Source organism: Sylvia atricapilla, chromosome 4 (genome assembly GCF_009819655.1).
Source record: "Sylvia atricapilla isolate bSylAtr1 chromosome 4, bSylAtr1.pri, whole genome shotgun sequence".
Classification (NCBI taxonomy): Eukaryota; Metazoa; Chordata; class Aves; order Passeriformes; family Sylviidae; genus Sylvia; species Sylvia atricapilla.
Window position 1 is genome coordinate 44651690 of NC_089143.1, and position 9680 is coordinate 44661369.

Consider the following 9680-nt stretch of genomic DNA (forward strand, 5'->3'; position numbering starts at 1 on the left):
ACTGATCAGTGTGCACAGCTTATTAAGGATGGTAAATTTGCTAACAGCACATTTTCCATTGCATGCATTCACATCTTTGGCCTACCTCTTCTTTTGCTGCTTCCATCCTCCAAACTCACAAAACAGTGCTCTCATTCCCCACCACTGTGCCCATCGTGACATTTGTGCTTCCCTGCACCCTGTTACTCATCCTTCTCATCTCTCAATGGAACATCTTTTCAGTTGTCCATTTAACCCATGGTCCTGTCCCTGAGAATGACCATTTTCTATTTAGAAAACACAAGAAAGAGTAACACTGCCTGCAACTCATTCCTCTAATGTTCTTTCAATATCAGAAAGGGTTGCATAAGAGAGGCTAAAGGATACATCCCTGCCTAACCCTTCAGTATCCATTTATAGACCTGCTGTATGTTATTTAATCTAATCTCTTGCAAATCTGCTGAAATTGTCTGCTTCTGGAACATGCTGAAAGGAGCCTGTACAAGTTCACTGCCTGCTGTGTAAAATACCAGGGCTTCATATGGTGCCAAGATCCTGTCCTCTGTCTTATTATAATGACCCCATTTTGCTGGTTCTTTTGGCTGCCACACATTCAGCCAGCAATTTTAGCAATCTCTTAACTGACTCTGAGATATTCCTCTTGTGTTGCAATTGCTTGTTCTGAGCTGGCACTGTGTGTGAATGGTTTGGGTGACTTACTTAAATCCATTAGATCACTTTAATCTACCCTGAAACTTGATCTGCTGCCTTCCTCCTCCACTGCCCCTCCCTCCACCCCAGCACTTCCTGAGATTCTGCTGGAATTCCTCACCCTTAACATACCACATTCGACTTCTGAAACAAACTTAGTAACTACTCTCTTATAGACTGCAATATTTATCTCCTCTGACTCACTGACAGTAATTCCAGAAGATCCCTCTCTTGCCTTTTTTTCAACCTACGAAGTGACAACTACAATTACACTGAGACGCCTTAGCAACTAATGTTTCTTTGATCGTTGAGAAACCTTCACCTGAGTCTTTGCTGTTCTTTCAATCCTGGAAGAGCAGAGCAGGAAGACACTACAGAATTTTTTCTCCCCTCGTCCATCATGATACTCAGGTTTCCTTAAGCAAGTGAAGCACAGAGCAGCAATACAACCAACATGTTGCTTCCAAAGTGAGATTAAAACAGTGAGATTAACAAAGAAAATTGACTATTCAGATAGCTGCCCCTCCTTGCACGTGGGCAAAGATGTCTCTTAACAATTACTACATTGTTAAGAGACATCTTTCCCCAGTGGCGACTTTGATCACTAGATCTATTTCAGGCCATGCAAATGAGACAGGTAGACAAATGGAAACATTCATTTTCACCATAACTGAAACATCTTCTCCTATTATAAAACTTTCCCAGAATCACTAGGTAGGAAGAGACTTTCAAGATTGAGTCCAACCCATGCCCTGACACCTCAACTAAACCAGGGCACCAAGTGCCACATTCAGTCTTTCTTTAAACACGTTCAGGGATGGTGACTCCACCACCTCCCTGAGCAAACCATTCCAGGGCTTTATCCCCCTTTCTGTCAAAAACTTTCCCTTGGTGCAGCTTGAGACTGTGTCCTCTCCTTCTGTCAGTTGCTGCCTGGAGAAAGAGACCAACCCCCACCTGACCACAGCCACCTTTCAGGGAGTTGGAGAAGGTGATAAGGACCTCTGAATCTCATTTTCTCTGGGCTAAACAACCCCACCTCCCCCTCAGTCATTCCTTGTGTTCCAAGCCCCTCACCAGCCTTGTTGCTCTCCTCTGGATGTGCTCAAGCATCTCAATGTCCTTCCTGAACTGAGGGGTCAGAGCTGGACACAGCACTCGAGGTGTGGCCTCACCAGGACAGGGGAGGAATGAGCTCCCTGCTCCTGCTGGCCACACCATTCTTGAGCCAGGCCAGGATGCCCTTGGCCCTCTTGGCCACCAGGGCACACTGCTGGCTCATGCTCAGCTGCTGTCACCAGTGCCCAGGTCCCTTTCTGCCTGGGCACTGTCCAGCCACACTGTCCCCAGCCTAGAGCACTGCAGGGTTATTGTGGCCAAAGTGCAGGACTCGGCACTTGGACTTATTAAACTTCGTCCTATTGGATTTTGCCCATCCATCCGACAGTTCCAGGTCTCTCTGCAGAGCCATCCTACCTTCCAACAGATCAACACACACTCCCAGCTTAGTGTCATCTGCAAATTTACTGATGAAAGACTCAATATCCTCATCCATGTCATCAACAAGAATACTGAACAGAACTGGCGCCAGCACAGACCCCTGAGGAACACCACTGGTGACTTACATCAGTCCTCAGCAAAAATACTCCTAAAATCAGGCAATACTAAATCTAGATATCAAATCCCACCTCATGAGGGCACATGTGGTAACCAATTGAGTTCTTACAGGAAGAAATATTCTGAAAGTCATGCCATCCAGACACAGCCCTGCATTGCATGCAATGGAACTGAACACTGTAGGGGCCTTGTGGGATAGAAAATGACCCATAGAATCAGGGTGAGAAAGAAGCAATTAGGCTAGCATTTACTGCAGACTAGGAAGAAGAAATATGTTGACTTGGAAGAGCAAGAAATATGTGGGTTTTTTCCTCATAGTCATGTACCTATACAGTCATATCATACTTGATTGCTCTTCTGAAAGGAAAGAGCATGTCATCCAGACACACATATTTCTTTTTTAAGCAAATTCCTGTGTAAAAGACCAAGACCTTTCCTTTAAGATCAGAGAGAATCACGCTATGCCCATGTCATTCTTTGACCTTTGGTAAAATAAAACTACAGGTACAATATCCATGGAATGTATCCAAATAATCTCAGCAGTGTTGTTAGAGAAATGATGAATTCTTTGTAAAAGCAATGCTTGAAGAAAGTAAAAAGGAATGAAGAACAGTGTAAACACCGAAATGAAACACTTAATGAAATTGTGCCAGGGCCTTCAGGAGAGTGCTTATTTTCTTCAGTGGTGTCTCTTATCAGCAGCTTCATCTGTTTGCTGAGTTTGCTTGACTGTTAGCCTCAATTGGGATGTGCACTTGCTACTTGACTGGATTGATGACCTCAGCTACAAAAGCTTTGGGCAGCAAAGATCAGGAATTTATAATGCCTTGTTCTCTTCCTAAAATGCCAGCTCCAACTTGCCTAGAGCCAGGGGTTCATATACATACAGCACGTAATTACATTTTAAAGGGTTATGGTTCAGAGACAAGGAAATGTGTGCATTCAAAAGGGGACAGAATTATTCCTGTGAAACAGTCACTGCTTTCAGTTCCCACTGGGAAACAATAAAAAATCACCTCTGCATCATGCAGAGGCAGATGCTGAGCATTTTGCAAACTAAGTCTTCTTTAGCCCACCAGATATTAAAGCTTGTAGTGTCCCCAGCCCACCTCATTTTGTACAGCCACTACAGCATCTGAATCTGCCCATCACACCACTGCCACAGCAATTTCATTTCCTTTAACTCTTTTTTTCCCCTAATGACTGTGATAAGGCTCATTTGGTTGACTAGAGGTTTGTACTCAAGCAGTTAAATAAAATTTAAGATTGCAACAAAACCTACAATGCATCAGAGCTGGCATTCTTAACAAACACTGTTTAACAGGAATATTATTATTTATGGAGAAACGGTTCAGAAAATAAACCTCTATGCATGTTTAATGTCTTCTTTCCTTTATTTTTATTCTATGCAGCAGGAAAGATTTAGAAAAAAACACACAACCCAAAACAATGAAAAATTACTTAATGCCCAGTAATGGCTAACTATATGCAAAATTGCTTTAAAAAACAAAAATCAGTTCAAGAGTTCTTCAATCTACTATATATCAATAGATAAAACATGACAAAAATGTTCATTCAGAAGAACCTTAAATTGAATTTTAATCTCATAAGGGCCATTTGTCTTCTTGATGACTTATATCCAGGAGTGAAGAAAACACAATGTAAATTCTCTTCATCACGATCCCTTTTTCATTTCTTATTTGCTGATGTATATCACATTATTGAATTTTAGAAATGATGAGAAGAACTGGCGAGTGCTTCACCCTTCAAACTTACATTATTTTTTTTAAATTGGCATATTTGAATATGCTCATGTTTCAAGTAAAGTTGAAGTATTTCTTTAATTAAGCCATTTTAGCTCTTAAAGTTAGAAGAAAGTCACTGGTAAAGCCCAATCTAGGCTGTGTTTTCTTTCTTTGTTCCACAAATCCATAGTTACATGCTTACCGGTCACCCTAGAAACTACAAATTGCTCTTCTACAGAAGAAAACAAATGTAGAGGGGTATCAAATACCACACTGCTTTTAGGAGGAGGTGCACATCCAGATCATGAGCCATAATCCCTAGTTCTCCCATACACAAGTATTCCCTTGTATTTCAGTATGCAGTGGAACTGTGGAGTGAGCTCCCTGAATTTGGGGCTGGAATACCTCCTTTGGCTGTCAATCAATGCAGAAGCCAGAATTCACATATGCAGAGCTAATCATAAGGAACCCACCATGGCTAAGAGGCTGCCTTACCAGGGGTGCCTGGCACTTCCACTGTGCATTTCTGCTTCCTATTTACATGAGAAAAACAGGAGTTCTTTGGATATCCCATTTCCTCTCTGCAAAAGCTATCCTCTTGAAACAGACAACTGGTAAGAACAGCTACCTTTTCTGTTGTTCAGCTTGATAGTGTCATTACATGAAAAACTGCAATATACTCAGCATGATCCTTGTGGATCCCTTCCAACTAAGGATATTCTATAACTCTATGGTTCCAGCTTGTGAGGTATCTTTAGTTAATTTAACTTGCAAAACTGCCAACTGCAGTTAGGTCCATTGCAAAATTAATTCTCAAATCGATAATGAACCATAGATAAAATTACACATTAATCAATATGAAAGTTAACCTACTTGACATTTATACTCCTTAAACAGATAGTTGGCATGTGTCTTTTCTGTGAATATTGACAAGTCAGAGGGAAAGCACTGTTAACATGATTTTATGGTTAATGCTATGATAGACAATTTTGCCTGATAAATTGAGTGCTAGACATGAGATATTTGTTTTTCTATTACTTTCTACCACATCCTGTGATATTTTACATCTCTCTGCCTCAGTGCCCCCGGAAGGGAAATCTCACAAAACTCACCTCACAAAGCATCATGAAACTGAATCAATTTATAAGCTTCATGTAATCTAGAGAGTATCAATATAAGTGGAAGTTCAGCACTTCTTAATAATGCTAGAGCCTTGCAGGATCACATCTGCACAGCTCCTTAAAGATCAAATACATAGTGACTAAATGGAATCTATATGAAGGCAAAGTTTACCTTCAAAACTTAGAAGGGAAGTGTTACATATACTTATTAATATTAGTCAAATCATAATGTCACTGGTTTACATAATTGTAATCACAGTAAAATCTCCAGATTGTTAAATGATACTAAAAATTAATGTTAGATTGAATAATGAAGAGTAATACAATCAGATTTCAAAGGATTTGGACCATTTTGGTAATAAGGCCAGCAGATGGCAAATGCAGTTGAGCGTAGAGAAATGTAAAACAATTGGTCTGGGAATAAGTGCTAATCATGTAAGAAAAAACATTATTTGGAGGGAAAAAGCAAACCAGAGAAAGAGGGAAAGAAGCTGTGGGAATGGTGTGGTTTAGCTGCACCCAGGAACCAAGTACCATGCAGCCACTTGCTCACTCCACACCTCTTCTGCCCTGGGAGGAGGGGAAATGGTGCTGGAGCTTGTCCAAAGGCAAGGAAGCTGGTCAAGAGGCTAAATCACATGAGGAACAGCTGAAGGATCTGGGGGTGTTTAGCCTGGAGAAAAGAAGGTTTAAGGAGGGACCTTACTGCTCTCCACAACTACATGAAAGGAGATTGTAGCAAATGGGGGTCAGGCTCTTCTCTCATGGGACAAGAGATAGGGCAAGAGGAGAGGGCCTCAAGTTGCACCAGGGAAGTGGTGGAAACACCATCCCTAGAAGTGCTCAGAAAATGCACAGATGTGGTACTAAGAACCTTGTTTAGTGATCAAGACGCCAATATTTGTTAGGTTAAGAACTGAACTTGGTGATCTTAGAAGTCTTTTCCAATCTTAACAGCTTTATGATTCTAAAATGGGTGAATTTACATCAGATATGAGGAATTTTTTTTACAATGAGGGTAGTAAAACACTGGAACAGGTTGCTGAGATGGATCCTCCATCCATTGAAATATCCAAATTGAACAGGGCTCTGAGCAACCTGACATTATTGAAAATGTCCCTGGGCATTGCAGGGCATTGGACAAGGTGATCTTCACAGGTCACTTCAAATCCAAACTATTCTATGAATAAAAAAAAAATGAAAAGAAAAACCAAAATAAACCAAAACAAAACTCACAAACAAAACTCCAATCCAAACTGAAATACCCCATACCCTCAAAGGACCTGAAAATGGAGAGGAAAAAGCCCTACAAGTGATGCACAATACAATTGCTCACCACGTGCTGACCAAGGCCCAGCTCATCCCCAGCAGCAATTGGACCCTGTCAGCCAACTCCTCCCAGGGCATGACATTTAACAGTATGGAATAACCCTTCGGTCAACTTGGATCACATGTCCTGGCCATACTACCCTGCCACTTCCTCATTAGCACAGCATGGGAAATGGAAAAGTCCTCGTCTTAGGATAAGCACTACTCAGCAACAACCAAAACTTCAGCTTGTCATGAGCTTCATTCTCATGCTGAATCCAAAACACAGCACTGCTTCACCTACCAAGAAGAAATTAATTTTATCCCAGCCAAAACCAAGACATCAATAGATTAGCTAATTTAAAAAAAGTGGTAAAAGGATTTGGTAAAAGGAATTTATTAGAAACTACAAGGTATAATGCATGTGAACCATTTTTTACAATCAAGGGATTCAGTCAGGAAATTATTTAATTAGGTAACAGAACCAACTAGTGTGAAAGTGCAAGTATAAGCAGAAGCATTCAACACGTAACAGGACATATTTGGCATCACATAGTATTAAATCTAAAGTCAGTAAAGTTCTTTGAAGATCAAGTGTACTAGGATATAACTAAGACCTTTTGAAGTCTGAAACCACAAACAAAGCAAGCCAAGATGAAATGAGAAACACTAACGTACCTGATTAATATTCAATATCCCAATGAAGAAATAACTTTGGAGTGTGCCTGTATATGACACCAAGAATGCAGAGTCTTCATCTAAACTAGGCAGACCAAGGACTCCAAACACAGTTCCAATGATTGTATTATCAGTTGTTCAGAGTGAGTTTCCCAATTCTGTTCTAAAGCAAAGGTCCCTTTTCTTAATACAAATTTCGTTTTAAAGGTTGTAAATTCAGTTTATTCATAAAACCTGAAAAATTACACCCAGTTTCTCTAGTTATAAATATCATGGATCATAACAGCACAAAAATAATTAATGTAGGAATAAAACCTTGGTTACAAGCACTGTCTTGTCCTAAAAAGACAGACCATGACAGCAAAAGAAAGCAGTCAGTTCTGGGTTGCAGCAATGCAAAAGTATTGCAGGGTTGCCAGATGGTCCTCTTAAAATGGATATAATACAAATGTGAAAACAAAAGGCTAAGCTAAAAAGAAAGATTTGTGGAACACTGAAATAAGCAGTGCTACACTTCAAGGATATTACATATAATCACTGACATTGCAGGGCAATGAAACTTATGCAGACAAGTCCAGTCAGTCATTGCCCATTTTCACTGAAAAAGATGGTATGGCTATATGAAAAAAATCCCTATTTTGTCACAACTTTGGCCTTTTGTTTGCATTTACACATTAAAAGGTAAAAATATATAATTAAAACAAATGCCAATCTTTTGCCATCACGCATATTCACAGGTCCACAGAACTGGAGCAGTATTCAAGTCAAAAAATTAGAATTTATAGAACAGGAAACTAAAGAGAAGAACAGAAGAAAGGCTGTAAAAAGCAGACAGGTGGGATTAAAATCTCAGTAAGTATAAAACCCCACATTTCTAATCCCAAAATATCATTATTTCTTGTAATAAAATGGCAGAATTCGTCCCTACACCATTAATTTCCTTCTCATCTGAACCTGCTAACTTTATTTTGTGCTGGCACTATCATATCAAAGTGCTTTGAGTGCTTTCCTCTGATTGCACTGGCAGAGTTATATGAACCATTACCTATCATTACTTTTATTTCAAACCTGTCAGTTCCTCCTCTTTGTAGCCAACAAGCTGTAAGAAGGGGAAAAAATGCAGTCTCTGTCAGGGAATAAAACCACACATACAAAAATGAGCTGAAAGGAACACCTGAACAAAGGAGAAGGGAGGGTGAAGAAAGAGAGATAAGCGATTGATAAATCTGCTCGCCCTCTTCTGCAAGGACATTCTACTCTCCTGCCATTAGAAATTAATAAATAAGTAAAGCCATAACACTAACACACAATGCATGCTAGATGTAGCTTCTGCCCATGACTCTTCTTTCTGCCTCACCATGTACTTAAAATACCTCAAACATTCCATAAATATTATGCAAATAAAAATGACATCGATACCACCTCCTCATGTATGGAAAAATGCACATAAATTGAGCTTGAGAGTACATGAGAGAAAATGTGCTTCCCTCAAAGCTGCATGTATCTTAGGAGGTGCTTTTCGGCAAATCCTTTATTTGCGAGCCGTGCAACGAGCAATGAGCAATTAGTGTTAATTAAACAGCCCCCCTAACTATAGCGCTGCCAGGGACAAGTTAATGACCTCAAAATGCACTTGGATTTGAAACTCCTTTCCCTCTGGGTGCATGGCAGGCTGCCTTACCTCTGTAAAGCTGTGGCATGCTCCAGCTGCTACCACACACGTATGGAATGTCATTCCCATTTGCAGTAACATGCACCATCCGCCAGACACTGAAGTAGCCATTACAGAAGGGCACTGCAGACACAGCTCCGAGACTAAAACATGCCAGTAAGTTCTGATTTGTCTGCTTGAAACACCCAGGGAAGCCACATGCAATGGCAAAGTGACAGCATACTGACAGGCAGACCACCACGAAGGCAGCTGACTTAATGCAGCAGAAACACATTCCAGAAGCTTATTTATCACACTCAGTGCCCCAGGTTAGTACCACACCTGCCTCTTAACATCGCAAAAATAAATCAGAATTTTTTTTAAAAAATTAAAATCTTAAGTAAAAAGAGTGAAATCTACCAACACCACCCCTCACGTAGTTCATGTTACTCTCCTCATGTAGCACCATAAAATCAACACCAGAAACTAAGGTGTCCTCCTGCCTCCCAGAAAGTAGAAGACAAAGAAATACAAAAGATCCCTGCAAATATATAGTGGAAGTCATCGAAAATTACCAGAGGAAATAATGTAATGAAGTCAAAACCAGACAGCTAAACTCGTAACTGTTTCTAATTTGGCCATCATCTACAGACTAGACTGCAAACATTCATCATAGGTATTCAGTCAAACTGAATTAACTGTCAATAAAGGTTGAAGCTTATCAGGGTGTTTAACAACTTTTATCTCCAAAGCAGAAGATGGAAGCGTGTGAAGTATGTGGTAAAGAATGAAGCCGGAGCATCTGCCATGGCAAGCATGCTATTGGGCAGCTGGAAGAACCCAAAGAGCTGGCTCAAGGAATCTATCAAA